Source organism: Ranitomeya variabilis, chromosome 8, assembly GCF_051348905.1.
Source record: "Ranitomeya variabilis isolate aRanVar5 chromosome 8, aRanVar5.hap1, whole genome shotgun sequence".
Taxonomy (NCBI): Eukaryota; Metazoa; Chordata; class Amphibia; order Anura; family Dendrobatidae; genus Ranitomeya; species Ranitomeya variabilis.
The window spans coordinates 186,377,930-186,396,329 of NC_135239.1; the positions used below are offsets into that span (position 1 = coordinate 186,377,930).

An 18,400-nucleotide genomic window follows, 5' to 3' on the forward strand; every position below is an offset into this window, starting at 1 on the left:
GACTGGAATCCATGTGATGGAGATTAAGAAGTGAGCTTGAATATGGGAAAAACAATATGAGAAGCAAAGTAAACCAACATGGTGCAGTGGCACGGTATTATACAACTTATACCTTGTTCTAAAGGCATTGCTAGCCATTTAACCCTTGAGATAGTATGGCCACATCTATGGCCACTGGAAATGTTAATCAGATAAAACACAGATCTATTGTCCTCTTCCCAGGAATATAAATTATATACAACGAGAAACGTTCCATAAGATTAGATACTTTATTTGAAAGTCATTAAAGTGATTCTGTGTTGAGTATATGTAAACGTTTGACCCATGAGTTGGATCATTTATATGATTTTTGCATTTTAATGACCCCTAAAATAAATAATGTAGATTATTTATACCACCCAGTAAACACTATAGAAAAGGTAAAAAAAAAATGTTGTGGTGTGAGTCCTCCATGGGTAATTATCATCTGGCCCACTTCTGTATCAGAGGATTTTCTATTGGGTCAAGGAAGGTCCAACAGAAAAAGGTCCATAGGTCCAGCAGAACAAAATCCAAGGGGTCTGTTTGTTTTGGGTGGATTCACAAATAGCATATCAAGCTGTATTTATGATGTTTTCTGTGTTTAGTATGCTGCCATTCATCTCTCCTCACCTCCAAAAGCGAATGCTGTAAAACCAAAACCTCAAAATGGTGTCACAATTGTAGTTTTCCTCACAACCAACCCATCCAAAAAAAAAGTAAAAAGAAAAAAAAATTTATTATATGTACCCTTAATTAAAAAATAGCTGACCATGAAAATGGTTGACCATGGCTATGTTAACAGAAAACAAAATGTAGGGATTTTAAAATGTGGGGAAAGAAAACAATTATTTAGTCTATAATTAAGAACCAAAGCAGAACACAAGTAGAGAACCCCTTATTAATGACAGTAATCACCAAAACATAAAAACATATAGGGTATAAATTAGGTATAACCAAAAGGAGTACTACAAAAAAAACCTTAAAATATAACTATTAATATTTAGAGTAAAAATTACCCATATAAAAGGGTCAGGAGACAATATTACCTTAATCTACCTTAACATAAATAAGAAAGGATAGAGACTAGAATGGTGGGGGGTGTGATCTTTCCCTTACTCACCCTACCTCACAGCGGAGGTTGGCACCCTAAGTTCGACATGGCACCCCCACTCATCGGTGGCTCTCCCTTGTCACCCTACAGGAACTTAACAAATGAAGCTACCACCACACTAAAACCTTATCTAATTATTAATGACCTCAGGATGCTGCAAAATTTTTAAAAAATCTATACTTGCCTCCTGGACTGCCACCATTGTTCTCAGACATGTGTCCCCCACCGGTGTCCTCACATTGTCAGATGACTGCTGAAGCCAAGGAGCGTCTGCTGACTGTCTTTGCTTTTTCAGCTTTGAGCTGAAGAACAATGTTTTTTTTTAGTTGGATGGAAATGTGAAGGAATCATGCAACATTGACAACTTCTGGGGCATGTGGTTGAGAATGGGGAAGCAACAGTAGTATGGGAGGCAGGTAAAGTTTTTTTTTGTGCACCACCCCAGGCCATTAGTAAGGGATTGTCAAGTATTGGACAAAAACTTCTGGGAATTAAACAAATGAAATATCAACAGACTGAGTAACTAAACAATCAAATCATAGATACAATGCGCAGGTCAAAAATTTAGCTTTAGCTCTTAGAATCTTGTATGGTGGTTTCAAGTTCCTACAACCAGGCTCTGAATAGCAGACACAAAGATCAAATCTTCAATGCCTGGATGTAATGGTGTGGGAAAAACTAAAGACTCCAATAGTAAAAGACCGTAATAATAAGAGCGAAACCGATAGGGTGAAACTTGACTTGAGCAAGTGTGAAATGCACACACAGTTTGGATCAAGTGTTTGACGCTGTTTTTTTCTGTCTTTATTCATTGGAATTTTGTGAGTATAATAAATCTTTTTGGGGCGCTGTGCCTCATTATTAACAGTCATTAGCTTTTGGAATCTCCTATGGCTTTCCCAAACACCACTAGATCAGTGGAGATCTTACATCCAGACATTGCCGAAGATGTGATCGCCATGTCTACACTTCAGAACCTGTTTGTAGGACCTAGAAACACCCGTACAAGATCCTTACACCATCAGCTAAGTTTTTTACCTGTGTGGTGTATCTATGATTTTCTTATTTGACCCTGGGCATTGGCCTGCTCTAGCTACACCTGCTGCTGCTATTGATCATACTAAACATGCTTGTACCTTCTCATTGCTACTAGTACCTCTGGAATATCTTCATTACGCTTTTCAAAGTTCAGTTTCCAACATGACTCAAGAGATAACATATCATTTTAGAAATGATCAAAGTTACTCGTGACATTTTAGATTTCATATTTAAAGTAAATATTCCTTCGAGTTTTCCCAGTGATATCCCACTGCTTTATCCTCATTTTCCATTTTTTTTTCTGCAACATCTCTGGTTTGTGCTCAAGAAATGTAAATCCCAATCCTTGAATAATGCAATTATACCGACTTTAAAAGTTGTAGACAGGTCAATGAAATCATCTTCAACACTGGGAGGGGAGGAACAACTTTGGATTACATTGTGTGTGAAGGATGATTAAAGAACATCAAAAGCAGTGACAGGGATAATTGGTGTAAGATGACAAAACGCAGTTAGACAATTGTCTGTGATCTTTATTTTTACAAAAACCCACAAAGAAGCTGGTGAATGATTTCCTCTCGTGGGACGAGGGAAAATACATTTAGGAGGTTTGTGATTGTAAGAATGTAGTAGAATTTTTATGTACAGGATGTCCTCTTTTTACGCTGCCGTCTGTTAATAATAAACTCTTTAGACAACTTTTGAAATAACACGAAAATCATTCAGGTTGATTTATTTAATGGTGAGATACAAAAAAAACAGCAGATGATTTATATCTCGGGACAAAGAGCAAACCCTTTTTGTTTTGGTTCCATCAGAATTGCCCCTAGGCTTCGTTTTCAGCTTTGGTTATCTTTCATGACTTGTTTGCTATTCTTTTATAGGATTTAGAACTTTTTGTTTGTGTATTTAGATTTAGCAGAGTTTAGTTTATCAGTATACAAATTGCATGTTCTGTGCCAAGACCTAAATCATAATTTGTAAGGGTCCTTTTACACGGGCAGATAATCTGCCAGTAAAGTTGGCCATACATTTGAGATACTTGTCGGACAAATGTTCGCTCTGCACAAACAGCAATCTCTCCCTGCTCCCCCAATCACATGAGCATTCGGCGCGTGTTTTTTCCATGGGCAGAAAGGAGAAGACCACTGCCAGACAAATCTGCGAAAACCAAAAAATGGAACCATTGCTACAAGTGCAATGAATAGGTGTGCATTCACACTGTGGTGACCTAAAGGGGTTGTCCACTACTAGGACAACCCCTTCTTAAATGTTTGGCTCTGATAAAATAATAAAACCTATACTCACTTCCCGTGCCATCTCTGTTCCATGGGTGTTGGCACTCACGGTCACGATGTTGTAATGTGGTGGAATGACACATGATGCATGATGAAATCCCTACTGCCAGATCCAATGTTATCCACAGGGGGAAACTTGCAGTCCTTCCATGATTATGTTACATGTTTATTAGAGGTATTCTCATATGGAAAAGTGGGAACTTTTTAGCCTCTTCAGGCTTTAAGGCATCTACATTCTTTGCACCCCATATGATCATACCCCATATTACCCATTTTTCTCAATAACTGTGGTGTAAGCCCTCCCTGGGTAATGATCTAACCTCTTCAGGCTTTAGGGCATCTTTTACACCCTATATGACTGCACCCCGGTTTACCCATCCTGCTTATCATTACCTGTGGTGTGAGCCCTCCCTGGGTAATGATCTACTGGTCTACTTGTATATCAGAGGATCCTTCTTTGAGTTCAGGCATTTACACATAAGTAAGCCCTTCATACATGTAGGTCCTAAAGATCCAGTAGAAGACAACCACACTAGGATCCATTTCTTTTGGGTTTGATCCCATACCAAACATTTTTCATGACTTATCCTGTGTTTGTTATGCTACCATAAAAAGTGGAGCGGTATATACTATATATACAGTAGAAAGAGTCTGGGTCCAATGAACCCCAGACCAAAACTATCTCCAATATTTTTTCTAATATCTCTAATAACGTGCATGTGTGTGGAGCCCTAAGGTTGGGTTCTGCTACTGACGTGAGCCATTTCTAAATTTTTCTTTGGTACTCTATAACTGCATGTTGCACCCTGAAAATTGGCAAACACTACTTTAACATGGACACTTTACACTTTTCCTAAATGTTCGGACCTGGTGCCATAAATAAAATAAATTGTACTAAATACTGATTATCTAGAATTTAGAATGGATTGTGTCCTTTGACTTTATTTGGATACTGTCGGAAAAAGGTTAAAAACTTAACCTAACAGAAAACCAGTCAATAGGTGTGAACAGCCTGGAACCGTGTGGGGGTTGTGAAGCAAGAGCAGCTTGACAATAATTGGAGACTTTCTTTTTGTAACAAAACAATTTTTTCCCAGCGTCTGAGAAATCAAGGTCTTTACAGTCTGCAGATTACATATTATTTGATGTAATTGTCCCTCCGCGATTACAATTGATGGCCAAATTACCAGTGTCAAAGCAGCCGTACCCATGGTGGGTCCTGTACAACTGTAGTTTGACCTCAGAAAATTACAAGACCATTGTTCGGAATTGCTCATGCTATTTCATAGAATTATAGAAGTGCACAGATTTTCTTTTTCCTTACAGGCACTTTTTTTTCCCACTACATATTTGACTTAGATAATCAACTTTTTGGGTACCCGTTTTTGCAAAGTTGAGACTTGATTGACAATAAAAAATATGGTCATTTCTAATGTTAAAGTTTAATTTAAAAGACGCTTTAACAAAATTTCACAATGGAAATAAATAAAAAGTTAAGTAACTTTGAAAACAATGTTTTTTACTGTTTTAGAATCCATTTTTGCATATTTTGCATTATTTTTCTCCTTTCACACACTTTGCTGCTTTTAATGCTCTAAGATCCAGAAGTGGCAAAGCTCACTCAATAAATTCAGCAAAAGTTGTGACAGTCACATAACGTATGCCAGAAATGTTACTCTACTCTCTACACGGAGGCCAACTGCACTGACAAGATGCACCTAATTCATTAAGTGACATGAGTGTCTTAATGAGTTAGGCACATCTTCTCCTGCACGCCCGTCATTAAGACTGGCGTACGAAATGCCGGTCTGAATGAATTGGGCCCTTTGAGTTCAGCTATGTAGACAGTGAAAGAGCTCTTGAGTCCAAGTGTATTCATTCTTTTCTCACCTAGTCTGATGAATTGCTCAGTGTTCCTCCTCCCTGTTGCTGCTAATATCTCACACTGCTCAGTATAATCTGCAGCTGTCAGTCAGGCTATGTGGATAGTTTTTACCATGAATACAGTTGGACTCATGAGCTTTTTCTCTCTGCAGCTGGACTCAAAATATTTAATAGAGAATTTTAAAGTTATTCTGACAAAGATTTTCAGCATAAGTATACCAGCATACTAAGGTCTAAGATATCTAATTAATAAGTTTGACGTATGGAGACAGATCCTCTTTAAGCATATCTTGCTGTTAATTTGGTAGTCTAGACAACATAAATTATAACCACTGGATAGGTAAGAATTGTTAGATCGGTGTCGGCTGGACCGCTTGGATACCACAGTAACCATAACAGGGGACTTGTTTCCCCCTTTTTCCGTTAGCCACGAGGCAACAGTCAGGAGGAGTTGAATGGCGCATGCGCCCTGCTGCTCCGCTAAATGTCTGCTGCACTGACAAAGGCAGTTTTCACAGTGCTGAGCTATCTTCGTTTCTTCGGTGCCATACACCTTAAATGGAGCAGACCAGCTGGAATAGAATTCCCCCTGTAAATTTCACACTGCTGTCCTTATACCCTGCTGGTCTCTTCTCTTCCTCGTCAAGCAGGTGATGTTACCTGATTGGCTGCAGCAGTGATATTTTTGCTGGAGGAGGAAGTCATGAGAGTAGACCAGTAGGGACATGGGCAACAGTGTGGAGGAAAATAAGGGGACTGTAAGTGAGTATCTTTTTTCATTTTAAGACCGCTAAGGACCAATTTTTAAGATTAAGGAAAAAAATTGTGAACATCCCCTGTCACAACTCTGTCTTTGGAATACCAGGGTCCATGGGCTTCTTCCCTGTCCCTAATGCTAAGGACGCCCTAGTTATCCCCGCTGATTACTTCTGATGGTGAAGACGCCGAGGTCACGTACCTCTCCTGAATCAGCCCTACATCTGTCCCCCACCCAGGGAAGTGGGGAGTAATAGTGTAGGTACTGTAGATCTCTTATACCAGATTTGGCTGTGGTACTACTTCTCAACAGCATGACCATGTATTATTTTTTAACAGTTACCTCCCGAGACTCTTATGAGTCCACCAAGATTTAGTTTAATAGTAGGAACAGGCAGCCATTCGAATTAGGATTTTCAAAGTAAGTGTGCCAGCCTCATTTGATCTAAGAGATCTAGCTAATAATGTATGCATTTTGTTTTTTGAAATCTGGTAAAAGAACCACTTTAAGTTTATGATTTGTTAAAAAGGTTTTTCCAGTCTCTGGTTAATTTCCTGCAGTCACATTAAATCACAGTAAATTGGGAAATCCTGACAGTGTGTAGTGTGCACGCTGTGAGGATTTACCTCTATTGCCAGACTGAGCTGTTGTTATATGACTTCTAGTATGTGATTAACAGTACAACATTGAAAGAAACAATGAGTAGTTAGTCGATACGGGACCGACAAAACTTGTGATCACATGATGACTGCTCTATCTGGTATTAGAGGGGAATCTTGACGGTGTGAACACTGCACACTGTTAGGATTTGTCAATCTGCAGTCACATAGTCTGCAGAAATGTAGCTGAAGTCCAGAAAATCACATTAAATAAACCAAAATCAAGGGTTCTTTTCATCCCACCATGCCATATCCATACTGGATATAGTATATCTGTTTATTAAAATCATTAAATGTGTCCTCAATAATCAAACAAATGTTCCATATAAAAAATGTTCCATATAAGAGGAAACGCCTCCATTAATATTTTATCATAGTGGAGCAGAGGCTCTCCTCCCATGGATTATATGTCGCGTCGGCACAGTTCTGTTTATTTAATAGATCTGAGAGCTTTTCTTCTACTTTGGGAATGAAACGTTGTTTAGGCTTCGTGTAAATTTGACCATTTACATATAATCTTTTAATAGGTTCTTTCAACAAAACGTCCTAAGTGGTTTGGGGTAGGGACGAACACTTGGGAATCTGAAAACCCTTTTCCTGGCTCATTTCGACTCATTGTTTTTCTCCCAAGATAATGAAAGCTGTGAGTCACATAAACATTTTTAAAATTAAATGAATTATGCCCAGATTTGGCAGCATTTGCCGTTGCGGGATTTCCGTCAGCATTTGCAGCTAATCTTTTTCTTTTTGTGGCTTGTACTTTTTGGGAAGAAATAATAAATCTTGGCATCTGTCTAATGGCAATAAGTCTGAGTTTGACTCCAATATTTCCACTAAATGATAATCTTCGGTAGCGATGAAAACACTGAGTGACAGAAGCTAGAAATACTAGGAGACAACATGTGATATTCGTATACAGTATATTATAAATTAAAGTATCGAAAAGACTTTGTCGGAGTATGTTTGTGTAATCAGGAGGAAGGAAGGGACTGGGATTTGGATTGACCTGAACTCTTACCATCCTCTGGGCTCATACTCATTGCCCCTGGCTACCATAACCACCACCTGTACTCTGAAAATAGATCCGATTGGGCAGAGGCTGAAAATACGATTTATTTTCTCTATATCTGTATATTTAAAGAGGTATTCCAATCTCCAAGATTTTATCCCAAAATGTAGTAGATGTAATAATAATAATATTAGCAAATAACTCCAATTAAAAATATAGTATAGTTTTTTTCTGATTTGCTATGTCTCTTTCCTCATGTGCAGGCATTGCAGGACCTTAGGTATCCATAGTTACTACCACTGATATAGTGACAATTAGTTGCTAGTGGTCGTAACCATAGATACCTAAGGTCCTGCAATGCCTGCACATGAAGAAAAAGGCATAGCAAATCAGAAAAAACTATACTACATTTAGTATTTACTAATATTATTATTATTAAACATACTATATACTGGGATATGATCTTGTAGATGGGAATAACCCTTTAAGTCTAAGAAAACTCCCTTTAAAGGCAACGTGTCAATTTGAGAATCGCTATTTACCTGAAGATATAAACTTAATTTCCACTTAAGTAGCATTTAAACCCTGCGTAGGCAGCAAATCAGCTTATTGCAGCAGTGGCTAAAGGGAGGAAATGAAGCTTTATTCTCCCTGCAGCTGCATATACATAAAGTTGTAATAACCCCCCCCCCCGGCACTTTGATTGACAGCATACTCTGCAGCTGGTATATTTGCATTTTAGTGCCCTTCAAAACAGACATATAATGTATACTTTACATCCATACATTTGTAAGAGCCATAGAAGGACGTTCACCTGCAGATATATTCCTGGGAAGACTTGATCGTTGCTTGTAGCACTCATAGTTCATTTTACCCTTAAGGCTGGCGGCTCCTGAAATAAAACAGACCCAGCGACAATATGCCAAAGGAACAATAGATAGTGTAATTCCTCCGGGGCATTGGCAGCGGCTATATTTCTTTTTCTCCCTGCCCATGTTTTTATATTATGGGATACAACGCTTCCATACAAGTATAGCCTTGTGTCCATATTTCAGGAACATGCTGATTCTGCAGCAGTGAAACATTAGTCCTGTAAATTGAATGTCCCAGCTGCACCATTGTCTGCCTTTTATTAAATTGATTTTTTTTTGTTGCAAAGAACACGTTAGTATCTAAGCAGGGAAAGTTATTGCTGCAATAGAAAAAGCTTGTTCCATTATTTTGCTGTCTTTTTTTTTTTTTTTTTACACGTGGATATATGGTATGTAGGTCTGGGAGAGGGAAAACATAACTCATCTACAGCAGTGTAAATAACAAAGCCTGGGAACAAAGACAAAAAGATATTTCCTAAAATCCATTTTCTTAAGGGTAAAGGTGTCTATTGGCAGCCCACAGGGAATTAATTGTCAGTTCATTATTTGATAAAATGTACTTCTATACTTCTTAGCCTTGAAATTTCAGCACCGAAAAGGAAAAATAACAGTTCAATGCAAATCACAGGATGGGTAGGCATGTTATTGATTTGAAAATTATGCAAAAATGGAAACAAAATGTTCAAAACGTCAGTTTATTCAGTATGGAGTATGAGCACCATGTGCAGACATTCCCACACTTACACAATATGGCTGCTATCACTGAAGTTATTAATGGTTGTTTGAGGACTGTTCTGCTACTCTAAAAGCACAAATCATCAAGATCCTCTGCTGGCAGCTCCCTTTTGTAATTGCCAAACAATGATGTAAAGTGCCCAAGTGGGGTAGTCATGGGTGAGCTTCTGTTCTCACTTGATCTGGCACCTTACAGACAAGTCGTGTCACTGTCCTGGTGTACTGCTGTGTGTGAGGTGCATCACACTTACTTCAAGGCTGCAGGCCTCCATTTGCTCCAAGCTTTCATCTTCTGGAACTTTTTGCAGAAGTATCTCCAGGGGACACGGATTCCATACAAACAATCAAACTTTTACTGGACAAACGGCAGTCTTTACAAACAGGCAGACGGGATAAGGCCTAACAGGTTGTTGTCTTTCCCACAGGAACCAGACACAACTTCATCCCTGGTTCTCGGTATGAGTAGAGCATCCCTCTTGCTTTCTTCCCTAGCATTAGGATTTCTTCTCTACTTGTAGCAGTATATTTGGATTGCAATACCTTCTGCCCCATGTAGTCTGAGTCCCTTTTCCCCTGCAACTTCACAGGTTGAGTGTGTCTAAGGCCCCTGACATTCATCTTGAGGTTCCCCAGGCCAGTAGACGGAATCACAGGGAAGGGTATTTTTGGCAATCCACTGCCTCGAGTATTAGGCCCAAGTTGTCCGTAGCAGCCCAATGCTTGTGGCTGCTGCTGACAATTTACACTACTGTCCCTCAACTGACTTGTCACTTCCATAATGTGACAATAACCTTCAGTTCCCCCTCCCCAATCTTGGCTGGTTGTTAACCCTCACACTATCTCTTTGCTTGTTGTGTTACTGGCCAAAGTGAACTTTCATCTACATTCTAGACAGTAACATCTTGTGACTGTTAGTTATTACTGCAGCCCACGGGGGAATTACAATTGTTATGGCAAGGAAACAGATCAGGAACAAAATATTATTCACATTCACATTCGCTTTACATCACATGTCTTCATGGGGAACAAAACAGCTGGTCCATCAACCTACTGTACATTGACATCCCAGATGTGCTCAATGGGAGACAAGTCTGGAGATGCTGCAGACCATGGTAGCATAAGCAACACACAGCCTGGAGTTGTTGTGTTGAGAAATAGCTCTCAAGACACATTCACTTTCTATTTTATTGTGAAGGCCTTTTTATGATGTTGCCCATATGGTCTCCAGACCAATTTCTGGCTAATATTGCATCTAAGACAAAAGTGGGACTCATCGCAAAAGAGGATAGACCTCTATTCCAGCCATTGCGATCTTGAATTGCACCATGATAGCATTGGTGTAAGGTCAATGGGACACCAGTAGCTGGACGTCTGGCTTGTACACCAGTGTCAGGCAAATGCTTTTTGATGGTTTGAGCAGATATTTGATGCCTCAGACTTGGATATGAAGTCTAATTTTATTTGCAGAACAGAATGTATCACTATGCACTATTCTTAAAATCTGATAAGACCAAGTGGGCATTGCCATGAAAAGGCCTTCACAAAAGAACGTCTTACTTCCAGGAATATGATGTGAAGTGGCATATTGTACACAAGCCAGATCCCTCTATTTTTCATTCCAAGTTCGCTAACTGCTCGGCATTACATTAGTTTGATGGTGGAAATAGTGGTACTGCCATTTCTCCAAAGTGTACCAGAAGCCATTTTTTTAAAACAACAATGCCAAGCCGGATGTTTTTCATGCTACTGTGAAAAGCTTGCATGATCTAAACGTGGTACCATGGCCTGCAGTGTCTCTGGATTTGTCTCCTACTGCATACATGTAGGCATCATTGGTGGTCAATTGCCAACACTGGATCTTGATGATTTGTGTGCCCAAATGCATTCAGCAAGGTTGAACATTCCCTAAATAATCATTACCGGGAACCTGTAACATCATTCATGCTGCCTAAACAAAGGGCATCATGAATCAGAGCATGGTTGCATAATTGCAGACAGGTACAGTATATATTTCTCTGCCAAGAGATGCAGAAATGGTGCAAAAATTTCAGCACTAAATACAAATCTTCAGATTGCCATCGCTTTTGCTGAAATCCCTGAACATTACTCATGCTGAGTCAGGACTTCTGACTTTGTTGGGGCCAGGGAAGGTTCAAAGTCAAGGTTACAGAACCCTCCCGGTCCCTCATCAAAGTGATTTGTAAGTCCCGACTCAGCCTGAGAAGCCCGGGGATTTGCAGTGCGAGCATCGGTGATCTGAAGATGCAGCAAGGACTTGACGGGTGGAGTCGGAGAGTTGATTATATGAATTTTTTTCAAAAACATTTTTATACCATTTTATGGTTTCGAAAAATGGTGGCCAGCGGCAGACAGTTTGCTAAATTAATGCAGAAGCAAATGATAAATATCTTAATGAATGTGGATTTTTGTAAAATTCAAGTAGAATTCAATTCCTCTAAAATGTACTTGCTCATCTCTAACCAGAAGGTAATAAAATTTATAACAACAAATACGGTTTCCTGCTAGGAATTGAAATTCTCTGTAAGGGTATGTGCACACGTCAGGATTTTGTCAGGATTTTGTCAGGATTTTGTCAGGATTTTTCATCAGGTTTTGTAGCCAAAACCAGGAGTGGGTGATAAATGCAGAAGTGGTGCATATGTTTCTATTATACTTTTCCTCTAATTGTTCCACTCCTGGTTTTGGCTACAAAACCTGAGGAAAAATCCGGCCAAAATCCTGACAAAATCCTGACGTGTGCACATACCCTAAAAATTTGATGATATACAGTTGATCTGTATGGGATCCATTTATTGGGGTGTATCCATAGACTTGAATAGGCGAGTATCATCCGAGATTCGGAAGAGAATAGTGTATGCATGGTGTCTCTATGAAAGACTGTCATATCAACAGCCCAACTGAATAACAAAGGTTAAAGTTCTGTCTGTATTAGATTCGTTTTTTTTCAATAACCACAATTGATCGGAAAATAGTTGTATGAATGTACCAGAATAACTGGGAACAGATAGATGGGGAACGGCAAAGCTGGGCTGCCATTGCAGTATGAGCTGAGCCCTCAGTGTAGGGTAATCGGCACTCCACGTAGTTAGGGTACGCCGATAGGATTCCACTCCATAGTAAATCAATAATGAAGACCCTGGTATTCATTCATGTTCAGTGTGCAATCAAAAAAATACATGTATACACCTGAAGAGCCCATTCTTTTTACCAAAGTGGCCCACTGTATAGGTCTACTTTTCTACCAATTCTAGGGAGGAAGGGGTTTGCAGGGGCTGTGGAACCTGACAGTAGTTACATGAACTACTAGTATGGAATGTTCTCTCTTGGCAGCTCTCAAGGTTTCTTCTCGGCGATCCACGTGGTGTAGGGTTCTTACAGGCATTGCTTCCGGGGAAGAAGAATTCAGATTTGCTCTCGTTAAAAAAAGGACTTGTCCACTTGCAGCACGATATCACTCACTTACTGAAAGCTTGTCTACATAAGTCATTTTTTTTATTTTTGGGATGTTTTTGCAGCTGGAACATTACTCCGCACAATACGAAGTCTGTTTGGGTTGGTTATTTATTGGAAGCTGAGTTTTCATTGTACTTTACCATTTTTTTTTTATTTATTCCAATGTTCACCAAGGGCGAGATGAGATCATTAGTTTACCCTTCTCCATCTTTCATCCATCTGACATATGCTCAACGGTTAATTCAATTAGACGTGAGCGCAGAGCAGCTTAATGAGTCCCGCATGTCGTCTTTTCCGTAATTTCAGGGAACAGTTCATGGGGTATCCATTTGATTTTTATTATCTGGTCCTTCAATGTGTCATAGCTGGATTAAAGAGAATTTAGGTTAATCCACCTTCTGCAAATTATTTCAAGTTTCATGTGATATTAATCCCAGGAGTGACAAATTGTTCTAATACTCAAGGAAACAGTTTGGAAATAATATCTGTTTGATGATAAAAACTTTTTTTTTTTACCTATTATATTTGATTTTTATGAGAAGTCAAATTGTATCTGATGTATTTCATGCATAACACAAAAGTACAGAACTTTATATTAAACTGTTTTAATCTTATTTTGGAATTAGATATTTACTCAATGTAAATATTCTATGTGTAGGCAAGAAGTAAAATATATTCAATAGCTTTTATATAATTACGTAAGTAAGAGGTGGTCCATAAAAACTTCTGTATGCATGGGTGTCCATAAGCTTGGTTTACACAAAGTTTTTGGAGAAGAATTTTGCAGTAGATTGGCTCCAAATTCCACTTTAAAAAATGCTGTACATAATCTTTCAATATTCTTCCTATTTATTTTAATGGAAAATTAACTTTTCTGTGCATACAGCAACTTGTTTTGAGAGTTTTTTTCAGATGAGGTTTTTGAAAATCTTGCATTGAAAAAAGTGTCATATCATGTCTTTGTGATGGATTCAGCATGCTGCTCCACACTACACATAGCAAAGTTAAAAGACTGCAAAAGCCATAAGGAAAAAATAGCATAAAGAAAGTCTTCAAAACATAAAAAAGCCTCCAAAAACAAAAGAAACAAAAAAAATGGACATTTCCTGAAGTGCATATTTCCTCCCCCAAAATACTCCATATGAATATACAAAAAAAAAAACTGTATGAGGGGGCCACAATTATTTAACCAAACCAAACAAAACCCAACTGAAAGAATACATCTTTATTAATCGTTATTAAATATATGGCACAACATTATAAAGTATTGGCACCCTTTAAATTGTTTCAGAAGATGATGTATTTCTCCCAGAAAATTATTGCAATTACACATGCTTTGTTATACACGTTTATTTCCTTTATGTCTATTGGAACAACACAAAAAACAGAGAAAAAGGCAAATTTGACATAATTTCTCACAAAAACTCAAATATTGTTGGCACCCTTAATATTTGCCTTCATATTCTTTGGTATAAATAACTGTAATCAATCGCTTCCTATAACTATCAACAAGCTTCTTACACCTCTCAACTGGAATTTTGGACAACTATTCCTTTGCAAAATGCTCCAGGTCTCTCTTATGCGAAGGCGCCTTCTCCAAACAGCAATTTTAAGATGTCTCCCAAGGTTTTCAATAGGATTTAGATCTGGACTCATTTCCGGCCACTTCAGAACTCTCCCGCTCTTTGTTTTCATTCATTTCTGGGGGCTTCTTAAAGTATGTTTGGGGTCATTGCTACAACACACATGACCTAGGACGCAAACCCAGCTTTCTGACACTGGACTCTACATTGCAACCCAAAATCCTTTGATAATCCTCAGATTTCATCATGCTTTGTACACAGTCAAGGCTCCAAGTGTCAGCAGTAGCAAAACATCCCCAAAGCATCTTTGAACCTCCACCATATTTGACTATAGGTATTGTGTTCTTTTCTTTTTGTATGCCTCATTCCATTTTCATTAAACAGTAGAATAATGTGCTTTACCAAAAAGCTCTATCTTGGTCTTATCTGTCAACAAGACACAGTCCAAGAAGGATTTTTGCTTATTCACATTTTGGAAAACTGCAGTCTAGCATTTTATGCCTTTGTGTCAGCAGTGGGGTCCTCCTGGGTCTCCTGCCATAGTGTTTCATTTATTTCAAGTGTGGACAGATAGTTCACCCTGAGCAGGCAGGACAACTTGAATTTATTTGGAACATGATTGGGGCTCCTTACCCACTATCTGGACTATCCTGCATTGCAACCATTCATCAAATTGTCTCTGCCGTCCATGTCCAGGGAGATTAGCTACACTGCCATGGGTTGTAAACTTCTTTGTCATGCTGCGCACAGTGGACAAAAGAAGATCAAGTTCTCATGGAGATGGACTAGTGTTGTGAACTCTATTTTTGGGCTCCCTCTAGTGGTCACAAGCGGTACTGTGTAGTGTTGTCTTTCTGCAGGTTGGCAGCATCAGCTGGTTCGTTATCCTTGGTTGGTTTCCTATTTAGCTCACCTGGATACTCAGTTCCTTGCCTGCTATCAATGTATTCAGTGCTCTTCAGATTCCTTGTGACTACCTTGCTCCCAGTCTCTCCAAGACAAGCTAAGTTTTTGTTTGTTTATTTTTTGATCATCAGCATTCATCATGTTTCTTGTCCAGCTTGCTAAAATGTGATTTCCTCGCTTGCTGGTTGCTCTAGGGGACTGAGTTTCTCCCCCCACACCGTTAGTTGGTGCGGGGGTTCTTGAAATCTCAGGGTGGATATTTTTTAAGGGTTTTTTACTGACCGCACAGACCTCTTTACTATTTTCTGCTATCTAGTATTAGTGGGCCTCATTTGCTGAATCTACTTTCACCCCTGTGTATGTGCCTTCCTCTTACCTCACCGTTATTATTTGTTGGGGGCTTCTATATCTTTGGGGATTATTTCTCTGGAGGCAAGAGAGGTCTTTCTTTCTCTCTAGGGGTAGTTAGTTCCTCAGGCTGGCTCGAGACGTCTAGGATTTTTAGGCACGTTCACCGGCTACTTCTAGTGTGTTTGGATAGGTTCAGATTTGCGGTCAGTCCAGTTTGCCACCTCCCTAGAGCTTGTCCTATGTTTGTTACTTAGCTGGAGTAGTTTGTGATCCTCAACCACTAAGGATCATATAGTATAGCAGGCCAAAAAGTGTTTAATGCATCGCAGAAGTGGGATAAAAAGAAGACCTGAGTACTTTTTTTTTTTTTTCCTCCCGCTTTTCCTTTGCTGCAGTCTGTTTAGCTTCTTTCATCCCCTTGAACTCTGGGTGGTTTTGAGCTCAGCTGCAGACATGAATGTTCAGACTCTGACTTCTAGTGTGGATCATCTTACTGCACGGGTGCAAAGTATTCTGGATTTTGTTATTCATAGCCCTATGTCAGAACCAAAGATACCCATTCCTGAGTTGTTTTCTGGAGATAGATCTAGGTTTCTAAATTTTAAGAATAATTGTAAGTTATTTCTATCTCTGAGACCTCGTTCCTCTGGTGATTCTGCTCAGCAAGTTAAAATTGTTATCTCCTTGTTGCGTGGCGACCCTCAAGATTGGGCTTTCTCTCTGGCGCCAGGAGATCCTGCATTGCTTAATGTAGATGCATTTTTTCTGGCTCTTGGACTGCTTTATGAGGAGCCTAATCTTGAGAATCAGGCAGAAAAAGCGTTGCTGGCTATCTCTCAAGGTCAGGATGAAGCAGAGGTGTATTGTCAAAAATTTCGGAAATGGTCGGTGCTTACTCAATGGAATGAGTGTGCCCTGGCTGCAAATTTCAGAGAAGGTCTTTCTGAGGCCGTTAAGAATGTTATGGTGGGGTTTCCCACCCCTACAAGTCTGAGTGATTCTATGGCTTTAGCCATTCAGGTTGATCGACGTTTGCGGGAGCGCAAATCTGCTCATCCTTTGGCGGTATTTTCTGGACAGAGACCTGAGTCTATGCAATGTGACCGAACTCTGACCAGAATTGAGCGACAAAGTCATAGACGTCAAAATGGGTTGTGCTTTTACTGTGGTGATTCTACTCATGTTATCTCAGCATGCTCTAAACGCTTAAAAAAAATCGCTAAACCTGTCACCATTGGTACTATACAGCCTAAATGTATTTTGTCTGTTACTTTGATTTGTTCTTTGTTGTCCTACCCGGTTATGGCTTTTGTGGATTCGGGTGCTGCCCTGAATCTGGTGGATTTGTCGTTTGCCAGGCGCTGTGGTTTTGTCCTGGAGCCTTTGGAATTTCCTATTCCTCTGAGGGGAATTGATGCTACGCCATTGGCTGAGAATAAGCCTCAGTATTGGACGCAAATGACCATGTGCATGACTCCCGTACATCAGGAGGTGATTCGCTTTCATGTTCTGCATAATTTACATGATGTTGTCGTTTTGGGTCTGCCATGGCTGCAAGCTCATAATCCAGTTTTAGATTGGAAAGCTATGTCTGTGTCAAGTTGGGGTTGTCAGGGAATTCATGGCGATACTCCGTTGGTGTCTATTGCTTCTTCCACTCCTTCTGAGGTCCCTGAGTTTTTGTCTGACTACCAGGATGTATTTGATGAGCCCAGGTCCAGTGCCCTACCCCCTCATAGGGATTGTGACTGTGCTATAAATTTAATTCCTGGTAGTAAATTCCCTAAGGGACGACTTTTTAATTTGTCTATACCAGAGCATGCCGCGATGCGGAGTTATATAAAGGAGTCTTTGGAGAAGGGACATATTCGCCCATCCTCTTCCCCTCTTGGTGCAGGATTTTTTTTTGTGGCCGAGAAGGACGGTTCTTTGAGACCTTGTATAGATTATCGTCTTCTGAATAAAATCACAGTCAAACTTCAGTATCCTTTGCCACTATTGTCTGATTTGTTTGCTCGGATTAAGGGTGCCAGTTGGTTCACCAAGATAGATCTCCGTGGTGCGTATAACCTTGTGCGCATTAAGCAGGGAGATGAATGGAAAACAGCATTTAATACGCCCGAAGGCCATTTTGAGTACTTAGTGATGCCTTTTGGACTCTCTAATGCTCCTTCTGTGTTTCAGTCCTTCATGCATGACATCTTCCGAGAATATCTGGATAAATTTATGATTGTTTATCTGGATTACATTTTGGTCTTTTCTGATGATTGGGAGTCCCATGTGAAGCAGGTCAGGATGGTGTTTCAGGTCCTGCGTGCTAATGCTTTATTTGTGAAGGGCTCAAAATGCCTCTTTGGAGTACAGAAGGTCTCCTTTTTGGGTTTTATTTTTTCTCCTTCTACTGTGGAGATGGACCCAGTCAAGGTCCAGGCTATTCATGACTGGACTCAGCCCACGTCTGTTAAGAGTCTTCAGAAGTTCTTGGGTTTTGCTAATTTTTACCGTCGTTTCATCGCTAATTTTTCTAGCGTGGTTAAACCTTTGACGGATTTGACCAAGAAGGGTTCTGATGTGACTAATTGGTCTCCTGCGGCCGTGGAGGCCTTTCGGGAGCTGAAGCGCCGGTTTTCTTCAGCTCCAGTCTTATGTCAGCCAGATGTCTCTCTCCCCTTCCAGGTCGAGGTTGATGCTTCTGAGATTGG

At 39.7% G+C, this 18,400-nt stretch overlaps 1 protein-coding gene across 3 annotated transcripts in view; it reads left to right on the plus strand.

Annotated features, from left to right (window-relative positions):
* Positions 1 to 18,400, plus strand: part of CACNA2D3 (calcium voltage-gated channel auxiliary subunit alpha2delta 3) — a 1,029,735-nt gene that overhangs the window by 443,434 nt on the left and 567,901 nt on the right. The window lies entirely within an intron of this gene.